The sequence below is a fragment of the Emydura macquarii genome, unplaced genomic scaffold (assembly GCF_026122565.2).
Source record: "Emydura macquarii macquarii isolate MOO-44397 ecotype Brisbane River unplaced genomic scaffold, CSIRO-AGI_Emac_v2 contig_1043, whole genome shotgun sequence".
NCBI lineage: Eukaryota > Metazoa > Chordata > Testudines > Chelidae > Emydura > Emydura macquarii.
The window spans coordinates 1,005,860-1,022,801 of NW_027131180.1; positions in this window are offsets into that span (position 1 = coordinate 1,005,860).

Genomic DNA, 16,942 nt, shown 5'->3' on the forward strand with positions numbered 1-16,942 from the left:
CCCAGGTCCTTTTTCTGCAGAACTACTGCCTAGCCAGTCAGTCCCCAATCTGTAGCAATGCATGGAATACTTCCATCCTAAATGCAAGACTCTGCACTTGTCCTTGTTGAACCTCATCAGATTTCTTTGGCCCAATCATCCAATTTGTCTAGGTTACTCTGTATTCTATCCCTGCCCTCCAGCGTATCTACCACTCCCCCTATTTTTGTATCATCCACAAACTTGCTGAGGGTGCAATCCATTCTAACCTCCAGATCGTTAATGAAGATGTTGAACAAAACTAGTCCCAGGATCGACCGTTGGGGCACTCCACCTGTTACTGGCTGCCAACTAGACATCAAGCCATTGATCACTACCCGTTGAGCCCAATGATCTAGCCAGCTTTTTATCCATCTTATAGTCCATTCATCCAAACCATACCTTTTTACTAATGAGATGAAGGACATAATAGAAACTGGAAGCTGAGGGGCAGATCTTCAGCTGGTGTAAATAATCAGAGTTCCACTGAAATCAATAGAGTGAAGACAGTTTATACCTGCTGATGATCTGCTCCTCGAAGTTTTGTATTAGCTTTGAAAAGTAGGATTCTGATTTATATAACTACACTAAAAGTGAAACAACTGTAATTTACAAAATAAGATTAAACTCTTCAGACATCTGCTGAAGAGTTTGTCTACAGTTATGAATACTTGGATGACAGAATTGTACTGATATATGGACAGAACTAGCTAGAATAGGCTGCACAAAGATTTCTCTCACTATAATTTCTTATGGTAGGCTTTTTTTTGCAGTTCTGACCCTATTAATGTCTGAAGAATGCAATAATATCCATAAGAATACTCCTAAAGCATCATTCCATAATAAAAAAATATATGGTGCCAGATTCACCAAAGAAATACTATGTTTTATATTAGTGTAAATCCATTCATTTAAATAGAATTACACCAGCATAGAATTTGAATAGTGCAATGATCAAGACCTATGGTATTTATTGATTTGAAATTTCATCTGCTTTTAAACTATTAGCAAGACTTAAACAGTAATAAGTCACCAGGACTAGATGGTATTCACCCAAGCATTCTGAAGGAATTCAAATGTGAAATTGCAGAACTACTAACTGTGGATGTAACCTATCATTTAAATCAGCTTCTGTACCAGATGACTGGAGGATAGCTAATGTGAGGAGCCAATTTTTTTAAAAAAAGGCTCCAGAGGTGATCCTAGCAATTACAGGCCAGTAAGTCTAACTTCACTACCAGGCAAATTGGTTGAAACTATAGTAAAGAACAGAATTATCAGACATATAGAAGAACATGATTTGTTGGGGAAGAGTCAACATAGTTTTTTGTAAAGGGAAATCGTGCCTCGCCAATTCACTAGAATTCTTTGAGGAGGTCAACAAGCATGTGGACAAGGGTGATTCAGTGGATATAGTGTAGTTAGATTTTCAGAAAGCCTTTGATAAGGTTCCTCACTAAATGCTCTTAAGTAAAATAAGCGGTCATGAGTTAAGAGGGACGGTCCTCTCCTGGATCAGTAACTGGTTAAAATATAGGAAACCAAGAGTAGGAATAAATGGTCCATTTTCAGAATGGAGAGAGGTAAATAGTAGTGTCCTCTAGGGGTCTGTACCGGGACCAGTACTGTTCAACATATTCATAAATGATCTAGAAAAAGGGGTAAACAGTGAGGTGGCAAAATTTGTAGATGATAAAAACTACTCAAGATAGTTAAGTCTCAGCCAACTGCCAAGAGTTACAAAGGGATCTCACAAAGCAGAATGACTGGGCAACAAAAAGGGCAGATGAAATTCAATGTTGATCAGTGCAAAGTAATGCACGTGGGAAAACATAATCCCAACTATAGGTATAAAATGATGGGGTCTAAATTAGCTGTTACCACTCAAGAAAGAGATCTTGGAATCATTGTAGATAGTTCTCTGGAAACATCCACTCAATGTGCAGCATCATTCCAAAAAGTTAACAGAATGTTGGGAATCACTAGGAAAGGGATAGATAATAAGATAGAAAATATCATATTGCCTCTTTATAAATCCATGGTACACCCACATCTTGAATACTGCTTGCAGATCTGGTCACCCCATCTCAAAAAAGATATATTGGAATTGGAAAAGGTACAGAAAAAGGCAACAAAAATATTTAGGGGTATGGAACAGCTTCCATATGAGGAGAGATTAATAATAATAATAAGTTTGGGACTTTTGAGCTTGGAAAAGAGACAACTAAAAGGGGATATGATAGAGGTCTATAAAATCATGACTGGTGTGGAGAAAGTAAATAAGGAAGTATTATTTACTCCTTCTCATAACACAAGAACTAGAGGTCACCAAATGAAATTAATAGGCAGCAGATTTAAAACAAAAGGAAGTATTTTTTCACACAATGCACAGTCAACCTGTGGAACTCTTTGCCAGAGGATGTTGTGAAGGCCAAGAGTATAACAGGGTTAACAAAAGAACTAGATACATTCATGGAGGATAGGTACATCAATGGGTATTGGCTAGGATGAGCAGGAATGCAAAACCATGCTCTGTTCCTAGCCTCTATTTGCCAGAAGCTGGGAATGGGCGTCAGGGGATGGATCACCTGTTCTGTTCCTTCCCTCTGAAGCACCTGGTATTGGCCATTGTTGGAAGACAGGATACTGGGCTAGATGGACCATTGGTCAGACCCAGTATAGCTGTTGTTATGCTCTTAAGAAACATCTTGCCTGTGCTTTCTTTACCCTGAATGGAAAAACGGAGTTCAATAAAATGTAGGACGATTAGAGCACACCTGTCTCCGACATATACCCCCATTTTATTCTTTTTGTACATGTGAATAGTTGAAATTTGCTTCCTCGTGATAAAGCTTGATTATATTCTGTCTTCTCAGTAAAGAGTTTAAGAAGCTTTTTCGTAATTTTGTTATGGGGAAGCCTGCAAAAAGACCTTGAGCACAAGTTATTACACAAACTTGGTGAAAGAAGAAACATTGAGAAGTGTACTAACATTCTGAGCCACAGTATTGTAATATTCTATTGTTTCTTTTTCTGTTATTAAAAATAATTATAGTAGAACTCAAAGGTCCCATTCAGAACTGGGACCCTTTCCAGAATTGGGACCCCATCATGTTAGGTACTGTACAAACATTCTTTGCACTAGACAGCTTATGGTATAAAAGACAGACAACAGGTTGAGTATATAATATACAAGCAAATTAGTATGGTAATAAATTGGTCAGTTTTATTAGTTACTGTTGCAAGATGCAATCCCAGAGTATGCCCCCCATGCCATGGCACTAAATCATTCCCCCTGAATTCCTCCTCTTGGTTCTCCAGTCCATTCACATACACACAGGTGTTTTAAACATTCTTGCCCTAACCCCTTAGTTTCATTTATTAAGTCTTCACAAATTCAACAGATTTTCCCACCTTCCAGGCTCAGATCCATCTTTCCTCACTGTAGGCTTCAGTTTGCTCAGCTCCCTCCAAGCAGATAAGCTCTACCACTCTTCCAACAGCCCCTGGTCCTTTCTAAGGACAACCTCTTTCCAGCTTGCCTGTCTGTCCTAACCCTGGGCTCAAACTCCTGCCTTTGGGGAAGGATTTCCACAACCCTCCATAGTGCATCCTTTAGTCCAGTGGTTTGCTTACTCCCTAAAGAGGTGGGAGATTGTAGTTCAAGTCTTCCAGTAGCCAAATGAAGAGAAGGGATTTAGACAGGGATCTATCATCTCTCAGGTGAATGAGAGTAGACATTGCAATAGTATGGCTGTCCACTGGAGGAGTTGAATAGGTTTTTTGCAATGCTTCTTCAATTATTACAGTCCAATTTTTAATAGCTTCTCAGGACCAAGAGGTGCCCTCTCTTAACACTGATTTATGAACATATTGTAAAGGTTGGTCAATTTAGGATACTTCTCCCCATTTTAAAAATATGCCACAGACCAAGAGGGTGTCTTGCGTTTCCAGGTGTTTAAATAAAGAGTTGACTTCTGCAATGGGCTAATTCCTCATTGGAGATGAGTGGGAGAGAACCCAATCATTAATGATCTCTTTCCAGTCAAGGCTAGCATCCTTGTCATAGTCATCATTAACTGTGATGTATTTGCTGTCTTTGACACAGATGATCATTCCTTTTTCCACATTTGCTCCTCTCTGGGCATTTTGATGGCTTTGTACCTAGTTTTCCTTTTATTGATCCACTCCAACATTTCTTTCAAGGTTTCTCCGTCCTTTGTTAGAGTCTTCCAGGGTTCTCTCCTTAGCACTCTTCTCTTCTATGTTCTCCCTCTATATGCTATCCCTACATGATCTCACTTGATCCCAGGGGTTCACCTACCACATCTTTGCAGATGATGCCCATGTCAGATAGGGAAATTTCCTGCAATATCCTAGACAAACCTTATTGAATTAAGTATGTATCATTATGGGCCAGCAATTGTATCTAAGTCCCTTGGGCAGGGGGACCTCAGCCCTCCAGGAACTAAGAACAGTGGGGGTGATTAGGCAAATTCACTCTGGTTGTAACACCTCCAGGGAGGTACCACCACCTGGAGAGAGAGACACGTATATTGGTTCAAATTGGATTCTCCAGGACTCAATGGATTAAAAAAAAAAGACTTTTGGTTAAATAGCCTGAGTTAAAACTGACTCAGCACCTTCTTTCTGATCCAACATAGGGACAGGACCTTCTGTCCAAGAGGGGCTCCCATTCTTCCTGGGAAGGTTTGGAAGGACTTGGTTTAGTTTACATGCTTGTTCTGAGTTTACAGCTATTACGAATTGGTAAGTGCTGAAAGACCCCTTGGTAGGATTTGAGGGACTGCTTACTGGCCAGAGCCCTTGTTGGAGCTGGGGTGATCTCAGGTAAGCTTATTAGCATGTCTGTTCCCCCAAATTCTGGGCACATGAACCCCACAATGACTTATTTGTATCAACATCCTGATTGTTACTTTATCCATTTTCAAGTAGGTAACAGCAGATGGCTTGTCCTAAAGGAATTGCCAAGGTTAACAGTGGTTTCCCATTAACCTTTGGGAGACTCCCCCAGAACAGACTAATCCTGTTAACTTTTGAGAGGACATAACTACATCCTTTTCTTCAAAGGATTGTCATTCAGGCAGTAATCTTTGAAGACAAAATATTCTTTATTTAAACATACCAATCTTTAATACAATCGATTCCAAAATCACATATTAAGGCAACACAGTACAAGACACCAGTTCCCTCAGCACAAATACACTTATTAAAGTAACCAATAGTGTAATACCATACAATATGAATAACAACTTTTAAGTGGTTACATTCTATATGTGGTGATCAATCACTGTAGTTTCTTTTATTCAAGCTCTAAAATCATATCTACAACAATAGACATGTATACCCAACCATTCAGCTTTATTATCTCAGGAATACCCATTCATGCCTTATACTGAAGTTGTTATGCTTACTTCTCTTTAGTCTTTATTCCCAGTTTCATCTTTGGTCCTGCTATTGCTATTTTAGTGATATCAGCTCTTTTCATCCCAATTCTTGTTCTTCTTCACGATGCTTTGCATCTTTTGTGTCTCTGTCTGCTTCTGACTTCCCTGCACTCTCTGACTATACACATACATGCACTTACTGAATCCTGTCAGCGCTCTGCCTTACATAGAGATTTTGACCTTTTCTGATTGGTTGATTTTTCAATCCGATGGTTTTAAGATTTTCCTGATTGGTTCATTCTTATGGACCAATCACAGCTGCTAAATTCATCTATCAATTAAGCCGGACCTGTTTGAGAAACTGCGCTTGTGCCTAACTAACCCCTCCTTTCAGGTTTAGGAGTGATCTTTATTTCACCTTAGCCTGCTTGTTTGTTATTAGTCGTATCATTTTGAAGCCACCATTTTGGTTTTCTTGTGTGTTTCCTTGAGATCACTGTTTTGTGATCTCTAGTCGTAACCACTTAAAACTTATTTGATTTATTATTAAACCCTTTTTATTATAAATAATTACACATTTATATGTACCCTAACATTATGATTCACTGTCACCACTTTAATTTTATTAGTGCGCTTAGTGCTGTATTCCTCAGACAGAATGGAGCAGCTGAAAAATCTCTTGTATCATGTATAGGTTCTTCTATTTCTTTAAAATTTTTCTCTGTAATGCTTTCACCTTAGGAATAAATGTGTAGAAAGTGTAGAAAGTGCTGTGTGTGGTAATTTAACTGAGGCAATTACACTGTTTGCCATATCTGAGAAGAAAAGTAAAGTATGCTTCTTTCAGCAGTCTTACTTTGCTGAGGAATTCACAGTGTAGGCAGGAAACTGTGGAGCCTGGAAATACCCTGGTCAGGAGAGAGAGAGACATGTTTCCTCCCAAGACAGGTGATGACTGGGGAGCTTGAAGCCCACAGTGGGTAACCTTGCTGGACCACAGAGGGGGAATACAAGTGCAGTTGCCCTGAATTGTGATAGTGTCCACATCTCCTTTATTTCCACCTGTCTTCCATTATCACCTCATGTTTGTCTCACATTTCAAACACATGTCCAAATCTCAGCTCTTTCTCCTTCTACATTAACTCTCTTTTTCCTCATTCTCTATTCCTGCTGAAGAAACCACCTTAGTTTCTTAAGTCATATAACTTCCAAGGTTTCATCTCTAAAATTCCAGCAATTCCTGTTCATTACCTGTTCTAAAGCTATGGTCCATGCTGAACTCATTCTTTGCTGTGACTACAGCAATATATTTTCTATCATCGCATCTCTAGCATTTCCAACACGAAACTGTTAAACTCTTCCCTTTCTCTCTTTCTCTGCTGACTTTGTCTCCTTCATTCCTTTCTGCTTTTTATTCAAGCTCATCTTCACAGTTCAGCAGATGCCATAGTTCCTATTTCATCCTTCACCTTTTCTTGTTCTCCATATCTTTGCGCATCTTATTCATGAAATATTCCCTTGGTCTCCTTCTACCTCTCCCAGTTTCATGTCTTCTTTCATAGCAATGCTTGACATAGCTTTTCATTTAGCAAGCACACACGCTCCTCCTTCAAATCCCTTTAGGGATTTCATGCACTCTTCTTGTATTGGCGTTAAGAATGTCTCTGCATAGTAACTGTTGTCTAGGAATTGTATTTTTCCTGAGTTAGACAGTAAACTCTTTAAGACATGGATTTTTGTGTTATGTGTTTTGTAAAGTTCCATTTTCCCCTCCACACCCAAGAGCATGGGAGGTTTTTTACAGACAGAAAAAGACATGGAACCAAATTCTCTATGTACTTTGGGTATATAAAACTGGGAACTCAAACATTGACAGACCCCAAATCAGAGGCTACTTTTGAAAATTTTGGCCAGCAAGTTATATTCTTCCCTGTTGCAAGCAGGTACAACTCCATTGATCGAGCAAATTTGCACCCATTTATGCCAAAGCAGAAATTGGTCCAATTTTTACATTTCAATGTTTTGTTGCTTTTTAAAATCAGAAGATGCTTTCTCCAGCTAGCCAGCTTTTAAAGTTACATTTATGCATAATATTACAATGAATTATAAAGATCTAATACAGTAGTATGACATAGCAAATGCATCAGCTGATAAAGATCAGAAACAGCTGAGTTTCTCCTTCTCTCTCTTATGCAGGTGGTATACTAACAGGATCTCACCATGGTGGAGATTGAAAATAATTCCATTTTCAGTGATATCAACAACATAAGAGGGGTACTGTCAGCTTAATTTGTTTTCTTTCTTCTTCAGAGGAAACAGAATTTGACTGCAGACTTACTTGTTAGATTTGAAATAAAGTAATATGTTTATTTCATATATTTAACCAGGATATTTGTGTTGTTTTAAATATCTAACTCATCCATGCTGTTAATTGGTGCCAATAATCATTATAGAAAAAACAAGTAAGTGATCTTTGAATTAACTCTATACTCTGTATAAGGGAGAGGATATGTCTCAAAGACAGAATACATGTGCTTCTTGTAGGATTGCTCTGTGATAACGGAATTTTCACTTCCCACACTAGACCACAAGCACCTGTGCAGGGGTGGCCGGTAGATCATATTACTGTGGACCCACTGTCCAAGTCCTGGTTCCACCCCTCCTTTTCCCTGGCCTGCCCACTTACGCCCCTTCATGCTGCAATGGATGGAGCTTTGCAGAGAACAGCTGTACTGGTGAAGGAGTACTGACCTCCTAGTTATGTAGACTCTTTTCATCCTGCCCTTTCCTATGCCATAGAACTACACTGGTTTTATTACCTTTGGTTGCTGTATGCCCATGAAGGTGGGGCAGGATTCCCCCGGATACATAACTTTTTTTTGGTATTTACATTACAGATTTTATACTATTCTGAAAAATAAAAGATCCTAGTTTACACTGGATTAGTAAATTAGTAAATGTCAGTTCTTAAATATGCCTTGTTAAGCCTAAACTTTTTCACTATCATTCCTTATTTAAATAGTTGGGGCCAGATCCTCAGCTGGTGGTAAATCAGTGTGACTCCACTGCTTTATGCCAATATACATCCAGTAAAGATCTGACTTCAGCTTGGAAAAGAGATGACTAAGGAGGGGATATGATAGAGGTCTATAAAATCATGACTGGTATGGAAAAAGTAAATAAGGAAGTGTTAATTACTCCTTCTCTAACACAAAAACTAGGGATCACCAAATGAAATTAATAGGCAGCAGGTTTAAAATGAAGAAAAGGAAATAGTTCTTCACACAATGCAGTCAACCTGTGAAACGCCTTGCTAGAGGAGGGCCAAGACTATAACAGGGTTCAAAAAAGAACTCGATAAGTTCATGGAGGATAGGTCAATCAATGGGTATTAGCCAGGATAGGCAGGGATTGCTGTTTGCCAGAGGCTGGGAATGGCCGACAGGATGGATCACTTGATGATTACCTGTTCTATTCATTCCCTCTGAAGCACCAGGCATTGGCCACTGTCAGAAGACAGGATACTGGGCTAGATGGGCTACCCAGTATGACTGTTCTTATAACTGTATATTTGCTACCAGTTCTCACGAGCAAAGTGGCTTTGCACGTAAGGTCCAAACATAAAGGTGATGAAAATACGAAGAAGGTGAATAATTCTAAATATTTATAGCTAAGAAAAAATACACACAATAAATAAATGAATTAAATAAAAGACGGTACAAATTGTTTCAGCTGTGTTGTCTTCCTGAGGATGTTTAAGTATCAGCAAATGCTTTAGTTTTCGTTTATTTTTCCACATTCCTTAGAAGTTTTAAAATATCAGATCTAATCTTATTTTCTGCTTTTAACTTGTTTGTTGTTTTTTTAAATACAAGCCCCCCACAAGCATTTATATTGGGAGCCATCCCTTGCTGTTTTTTCACCTTTTTTGTTTGAATGCAGGACAATGCAGAAAAAATCCTTATTGGCATGTTTCTACCTTCTCATTGGCCTCAATGAATTACTGTTTTGTTTCTCGACCTTTCTAGACAGACTTTGGCACTCATTCTAATTATAGGATTATGTATATATGTAGGAATAAACAACATGAAATTCTGGTAATAGCTGTAATAGCAATATTAACAAGCTATTTTATTGCCCCTTCCTCCCTGTGAGATCAGTTTTGATTGTAGTTTACAACTTACTATAAACAAACTACTAATATTAATGGAAACATTTCATTTTAAAAAAGGGTATATGGAAATATTCTGCATGAATTATTTTAAACAATGGACCCAATACTATTTCCATTGAAGTCCCTGGCAAAATGCCAGTAAATATTAACGGGAGCAATACTGGATCCAAAGTTTTAATTTCCTGTTCACATAGGGTGATTTTCATTCAAATGCGGAGGATCAGTACACATTCCCCTGCAATTCTTAAGATCCATGGCTGCACAGAACAAGCTGCTTTCAGAATAGCCATGTAGTGGGGCTCCATACCAGTTGTATGCCTAAGATAAAGTCTGTGTGTTATTTCAGCAAAGGCTGGCTTAGAGGGCAGAGTTGGGGTAGGGTGGAGGCTGCTTGATTTATGATTATGCTGATCCAATGGCCTAACACTTCCACAAATAGCACAAAGGGCTTACAGCCATTACTTTAGCTCATCAGATGGAATAGCAGGCATGGGACTTGTAAAATTTACCCACATAACCTGTAACCTTCTCGACCACCCTGCACTTGAAGTTCACTTATGTGAGCATCCTGTGCCTGTGACTCTTTTGCAGGCTTTCTGGGAGCATACCCTTCTTAGGGATAGGTCTTGGATTTCCACTTTGCTCAGGGAGGATCCTCATGATGACCAGTAGCATAGTTGGGGTAAACAGAGTTTACCCACTTCTCATTTGGGGAACGTGGAATTTAGTTAGGTTAGTTTACTCACTTCCTTTTTTACCACTACCCCACTGCCCGTGATGCTGGTATTCTGAAACTGAGTCTCTGACTTCAGCATCTCTGTTTCTCAACACAGCTCCTTAAGCAGGTTCAAATGAGCTGGACCCAATGGAACTGGGGGGGAGGGAAGGTTATCAGGACTGATGTATGTTTCCACCCTTCCAGTGTTTTCTGCCCCATCAATATCTTGTGGAGGTAAGAGCAGGATCCAGCTATGTTTATGCCCCAGCGTGCACATGGAGGAATGGATCCAGAGTCAGGCTGGGGCAGCTGCTGTGGTGCACAGGATCAGGCTGGTGGTCCCTGGGAAGCAGAAAGAAACACTTTCCTCCCCCCATCTTATTTCACTCGGCGGGTCATAGCAACTGTGCCAGCTGGGGCTGGTGTGCAGGGATTGTGTGGGAGTGATACAGTGTATGCTCCCACCTGGCCAGGAGAGGTAGTCACTTGTGTGACTCTGCAGCCTGGCCCGGTTCTGTCTTCCAGCCACTGTGAGTCCACTGTGAGTGGAGACAGGGGCAGGAGCATGTGCACCAGCTACTGGGGTGGCGGGAGAGACGGGGCAGGAAGCTTCAGTACACAGGGCACAGGCGGCTCAGCAGAAGGGGAGCATGGGGCACCAGCCACTGAGGAGCTGCTAAGCTGATATAGGTATAGCAGTACGAACTGTTGGATGCCCTTTCCTAGCTTGAAGCCTGCTCCTCCCGCACCTTGGCTAAGTCACAGTAGCTTCCCCTCTGTCCCCCACTTCACAGCAAGCCTCTGCCACTCCCTCCTTGGATCTCTGTTGGAGGCCTCATCTCTTGGTTGCTATGAAACCAACATCTGTTTGCAGTGACACGGGGCAGCCTTTTCAGAACAAGACATTATTTATAAGTCAGCAGGAATACAGTATTCAAGGACAGTGGGTTAAAATGATAAAGAAAAAACTAAACACAACTCTCATCTAACCTGTCAGCTTCCCCCTGAGTGGTTAGGAGGGTCCCTCTTTCAAATGGCCTGGCAGATAGACTGTACACCCATAGTCAGCCTCCCTGGCCCTGTCCAACAGCCCCAGATTAGAATTCCCTCTTCCATGGGGAGAGCAAGTTTCGTGCACAAGCCCCTTAACACCTGTCTACTTTGTTTCAAGTCCCACTCATACTGTTTTCACATGTACTGTCCCCAAGTCTCCTTTGGTTCAGATGAGGGTGGGAGTTTGGGGTCAGACAGTCAATTGCCCATCTAAAATGCCCCCTGGTCATTAATCTCCATTGTATCTCCAAGATAGCTGTAGCCACATGTTCATGATTCTTGTTGTTTGTTCATACTAGCCCAGACATGTCTACATGACCCACAGCCAGTCCATTCAACACTTACTCCCCCACGCCCAGCAAATGACTCTGGAAAGTAGATAGCAATACAAGAGTTAGTGGGTAAACTGACTCACACAATTTTCATAAAAATACAGAAATTTTCCATGTTCTCCACAGGAATCCTGTCTGTATAATGCTCTGTATAATAGTTATGCAATCTTTTTTCAAGAAATACACTATTTTGCAGACATAACAGTGTTTGGAATAGATTTACGGTTTATTTGTATTTCCAGTAATTGAGGACAGATCAAGCCTAATGAAAGGAAAAAGATAATGTATGGAATTTAAATGTTTCTTTTCCAGGTTGACAAAGAGGGTGAGATAATATCTTTTATTGGACCAACTTCTGTTAATGAAAGAGACAAGCTTTTGAGCTACACAGGCTCTTCTACACAGGCTCAGAGCTGAAGAAGGGCTCTGTGTATCTCAAAAGCTTGCCTCTTTCACCAACAGAAGTTGGTTTAATAAAAGGTATTACCTCAGCTACCTTGTGTGTCATATCATGGAACCAGCATTGGTACAACAACTCTTTTTCAGGTTATAAATATTAGGAATTAAATACTTGCTTTTGTGTTCGGACTAATACGAACTTTACTTTAGAGCCTGCTAAATTTGATGGATAGAAAAGACTAGCATAACATCCACAGTCCAAAGGCTGAAAGGCCAAGTCTGATGAATAAAGCTAAAAGAGAGCTCATCTTCTATCTTATAAAGGAATTTAAATGAATCGCTATGAAGTTTGCTTGTTGCTTTATGTGGCTCTTTGGTGTAACTTTCATAGACAATAATTTTGTTCTGCATGCCAACAAAGTGCCCAGTCTGAGGGCTTTACTTAGGCAAAATTCCAGTTGAAGCCAATGGGAGTTTTGCCTGAGTAAGAACTGAATAAATACTAACTAATAACTTCACGATTTGGCCCAAAGAAAAAAATAAAAATGAATAAATAAACCACTCTTCGCTCCATCTGCTGGCAGATACCAAAGTTAGTAAGCAAACTAAAGATTTCACTTAAAGAGACAGTATCCAAAAGAAACCAGAATGACACAGAAAAAGTAACTAAACATGCCAGAAATATCTTTTAAGCCAACTGTACAAATAGATACATCAAAACCAGACTTTGGTTTAATAAATTGTCTACAATTATACTATAAAATACTGTATTTAGCAATGTTCAGGCAATTAGATTGTCAACTGGAGTAAGCATCCCATATCTTTATAAAGGTATATTAGTCAAACTCATGGATGCTCTGTATATAAAGGTTTGAGGAGCAGATGGAATAGTTCAGGGGTGTCAAACTCATTTGCTGTGGCGGGCCAGATTTGAATGAAATGTACTTCAAGTGGGCCATACATACCATAAATCGAAATACTAGGCACTTTTGGAGCGCTGTGTCTCGTGCACACAGTGCTCCACGTGCTGCCGCCAGAGTACACAGATCTCGTGGCAGCGCACGATGCCGCGAGATCGCATGGCGTCGTACTCTCTGGAGGCAGCATGTGATGCCTGACATCTTGCGGCATCGTACTCTGGCGGCAGTGTGCGACGCAGCGACATCTCGCGGCGTTGTACTCCCTGGCAGCAGCGCGCGCTGCCACGAGATCTCGTGGCGTTGTACTCCCTGGTGGCAGCGTGCGACGCTGCCAGAGAGTACAAGACCGTGAGATGTTGCAGCAGTGCGCGCTGCCTCCAGGGGCCAGACCAAAAAGGTTGGTGGGCCGTATCCAGCCCACTGGCCGGATGTTTGACACCCCTGAAATAGTTAAATAATAATGTCCACTTTTAATACTATGTACTGGATAAGCATGCATAGCATCAAACTACTTTATAGTATAATTATAATTTTCCTCCAAGTATGTATGATTAAGTGAGAAGTATCCAGAGGAGACAGAGTGCCTGCATTGCTCAGCAGAATAGTATCTGCAATAAAAAACATTAGGCAAAGTTTTCACACCTGGGTACCTCACATTAGGCCGTTAAATGAGTGATGTGATTTGTCCAGAGATGCTGGGCTCCCAAAGTGCACAATGACTGTGAAAAGAGTTCCTCTGCTCCACATTTCTGAGTCTGACTGTTGGTGAGGCCATCCGTTTGGAAATTTTGTTGGCAAGTTGTAGATCATGGTGCTTTCTACCTGTTGGCAGTACAGAAGAAATGAGAGATCTGGGAAGTACAGCAAAAGAGAGCTGGACTCAACTTCCTCCTCAAGACAGTGTATCAATACTGATGCAAATTGCATTCTTCTAAAAATGTGAGACTGCATTACGGTCATTGTTCCTAACTCAGAATCAGTTAATTTTAATGTCTTTCACAATGCATAGCCCTAGTTCTCAGCAAAGACTTCATTCATGCCAAATGGCATAATCAAAGCCTCTCCAAAATTAAATATGATGCAAGTATCATAATCCCCATTACAGCAGGCAAAATGTAGTTGCTCCAGATGGATATATGGGACATGATAGAATAAAAATTACAGAGCTGTTTTGATTTTATGAGCTGATGCTGTTTGTAAAATGATATCTAATATCCTCTTCTCAAAAGGAGTGAGACAACATAATATTTAAAGAGACTTTTTACTTAAAATGGAAAGTCATGGTTTAATCAAGATTGAAAGAAAGAAAGCAAGTCTTTATTGCATTTCCAGCAGTAGCTAAACATTACCATCAAACTGTAAAGTTACAAAAATGTAGCAATCATCATCATTGGCCAAGCTACCATTGTGAGATTCTTAGCATAGTTTTTACAGTCCCTAAAATATGCAGACAAGAATAGCTAGTATAGGATGCATGTGTTGAGTCTCTGCCTGAAGGTGAATATATATATATACAGTTTGAGCAAAAGTTGTTCAGTATTTGAAATCAAGGAATTTTGCCACTCCAGTTTCTCCTATGACTTTTTTAAAAACAGGTTTTCTGCTGAAACAGTTAAGGTTTAAAAATTGGCATTTGGTTTAGAAATAGCCTTCACTAAGAAGCAATGAAAAGCCTTCCAAAGGAACGCGGTGGATTTGGTCAAGTTATGAATGTTTGAAAATCATTTGCTAAGCCTGTGCAGCATATATTATGTAAATTCTTACTCTAGATGTTCACCTAAACAGTAATACACTGCACTTGTGTACCAAAATAATTTAGCGGTAGAGTGAATTTCATAGAATAGCTGCAAACTAGCCTTGTGAAGCCAAGATTTCAAGGAAAATAAGACCCCCCCCATGCATTGAGGTAATCTCCTGTGAACTCCCTAAACTGTGCTTGAGCAGAGCTCCTTTAGAGTTCCACTACTGGGGAATTTTACAGGAGAGGAGCAGCTTTGCAAGAGCAAAATATGCATAGCACACCTGCCAGACCTGCCAATCCTAGCCCGACTCTGTCTGACCTCTAATATAACTTGAAGGAAATGCCTTTGCATTATTCTTAGAAGCTCCAGTAGAGATACACTGGGGCAGGGTGAGTTACAGAGATTTAGGAAAACTTGAGGGAGGAGGAGAAGGATCTGCAGAGTTAGCTGAGAAAACTTGGTCAAGGATGGCAGTGTTTGGAGGCAACTAAGCAAACAGTCCAAATTGTAGAACTTACTATTTCCAATTATGGAAATAAACCTAGACTACTAGAACACTGCAACTGCATAGTTAAGCACTTAAATCAGGAAATAGTTAAGTTGCCCATGCAATCTTGCTTGCCCTTGAGGGTATGACTTAGAGTACTGCCTAAATATTAGTATTTTTATTTGTATTACCTTGGCACCAAAATCCCCAGCTGAGATGGGGGCCCAAAGAGCTAGGTGCTGTAGTAATACATAGTAAGAGATAATGCCTACCATGAGGAGGTTACAAGATGGATGAAAATGATTAGAGAAAGGATGGATTATTGTCTCCATTTTACAGAGAGGAAATGGAAGCACATGGAGATCAAGTGATTTTGTCACATAGGAAATCTGTGGCAGATGGGAATTGAATGCTAATTGGTGCTAATCCAGGGTTTTAATCACAAAACCAGCCTTCCTCTGTGATCACATACCAGCTTTCAAATATAATTTTTCTTCAATTTCAGATACATGCACAGCATCTTGTAATTTTTCTTCATCATTGTACACACAATAATTTCATTATTATAATATATTATCTCATTCACTTAGCGACAAATGTGGACAAATGCTGAGCATTTGCAACTCATTGACTTCATTAGATAAGACTGAGATGATGCTGGTAGGAAGTGGAAACAAATGAAGTTCTTTAAAGAACTTGGCTCCTCTGTCATTTCCACTGTTCTTGACTCAGATTGCTCAGTTAGTCCTGCACCTTTGCAGCTGGGCAAGGATATTTAGAGCCTCATTGACTGGTGAAAGTGCAGCTTTAAAATTTTATAGGCTGGGTCTGGGGTGTGTGGGTCAATCTATTTAGAAGATAATATGCCACAGTAGATACCAGAACCACGTTCCTTCTGGCTGTGCTTGGAGACAAGACAGGGGTTTTGATATAAAACCTGGCTAGTTCTTAAAAGGTAACAATGCTAAGTAGTACCTAACATTTATTAGCAAAAAAAATTATGTTTAATAAGTATAAAAGTTGTGTCAGGATAGATCCCATTCACCCCAAATCTTAAAAGAGGGAAAATAAGAAATGAAGGGGACTGGTGCATTTCTCTCCACCTTCATATTACCTATAGCACTCTTGATAGCATTCTCCAGAACACCATAAGGCTTTCACTTCCATCTCTAACAGATACTCAAAAGCTTTACAGATCCCAACTTCATCAAACTTAAACTCTAACACAAAACCTTAACAGTAACCTCAGGTGCTTTTATATCAACATATCAGCACATCTGATGTCACACATTTCTGCATTTGGGATGTTATTTTGACTTAATTTGCTGAGTTCACTGTTAAGGGGTTTGTATTATAGCACAAGATGGGTGACCACAAAAAATTCAAATAATACTTAACAATTATATTTTAACTTTTGCCGTTTCAAGGAGATTTTTACAAAATAAAGCTCCAGTTAAAACAGAACACTAGAATGCAACCTTAACTATGGTTAATTTGAAAAGAAAGATCTGGTCCAATTTTTAGAAATCTTTGATTAATTCTTAGTGAATAGAAACCAAAAACATCGCTCTTCTTTCCTCTCTCTGTCCCCTTTCCTTCCCTTCCCTTCCCTTCCCATCTCTTTACTTTTTTGTTCTTTTTGTCTTTTTTTGTTCACACCTTATTTTTTGGAAAACAATATATATAATATA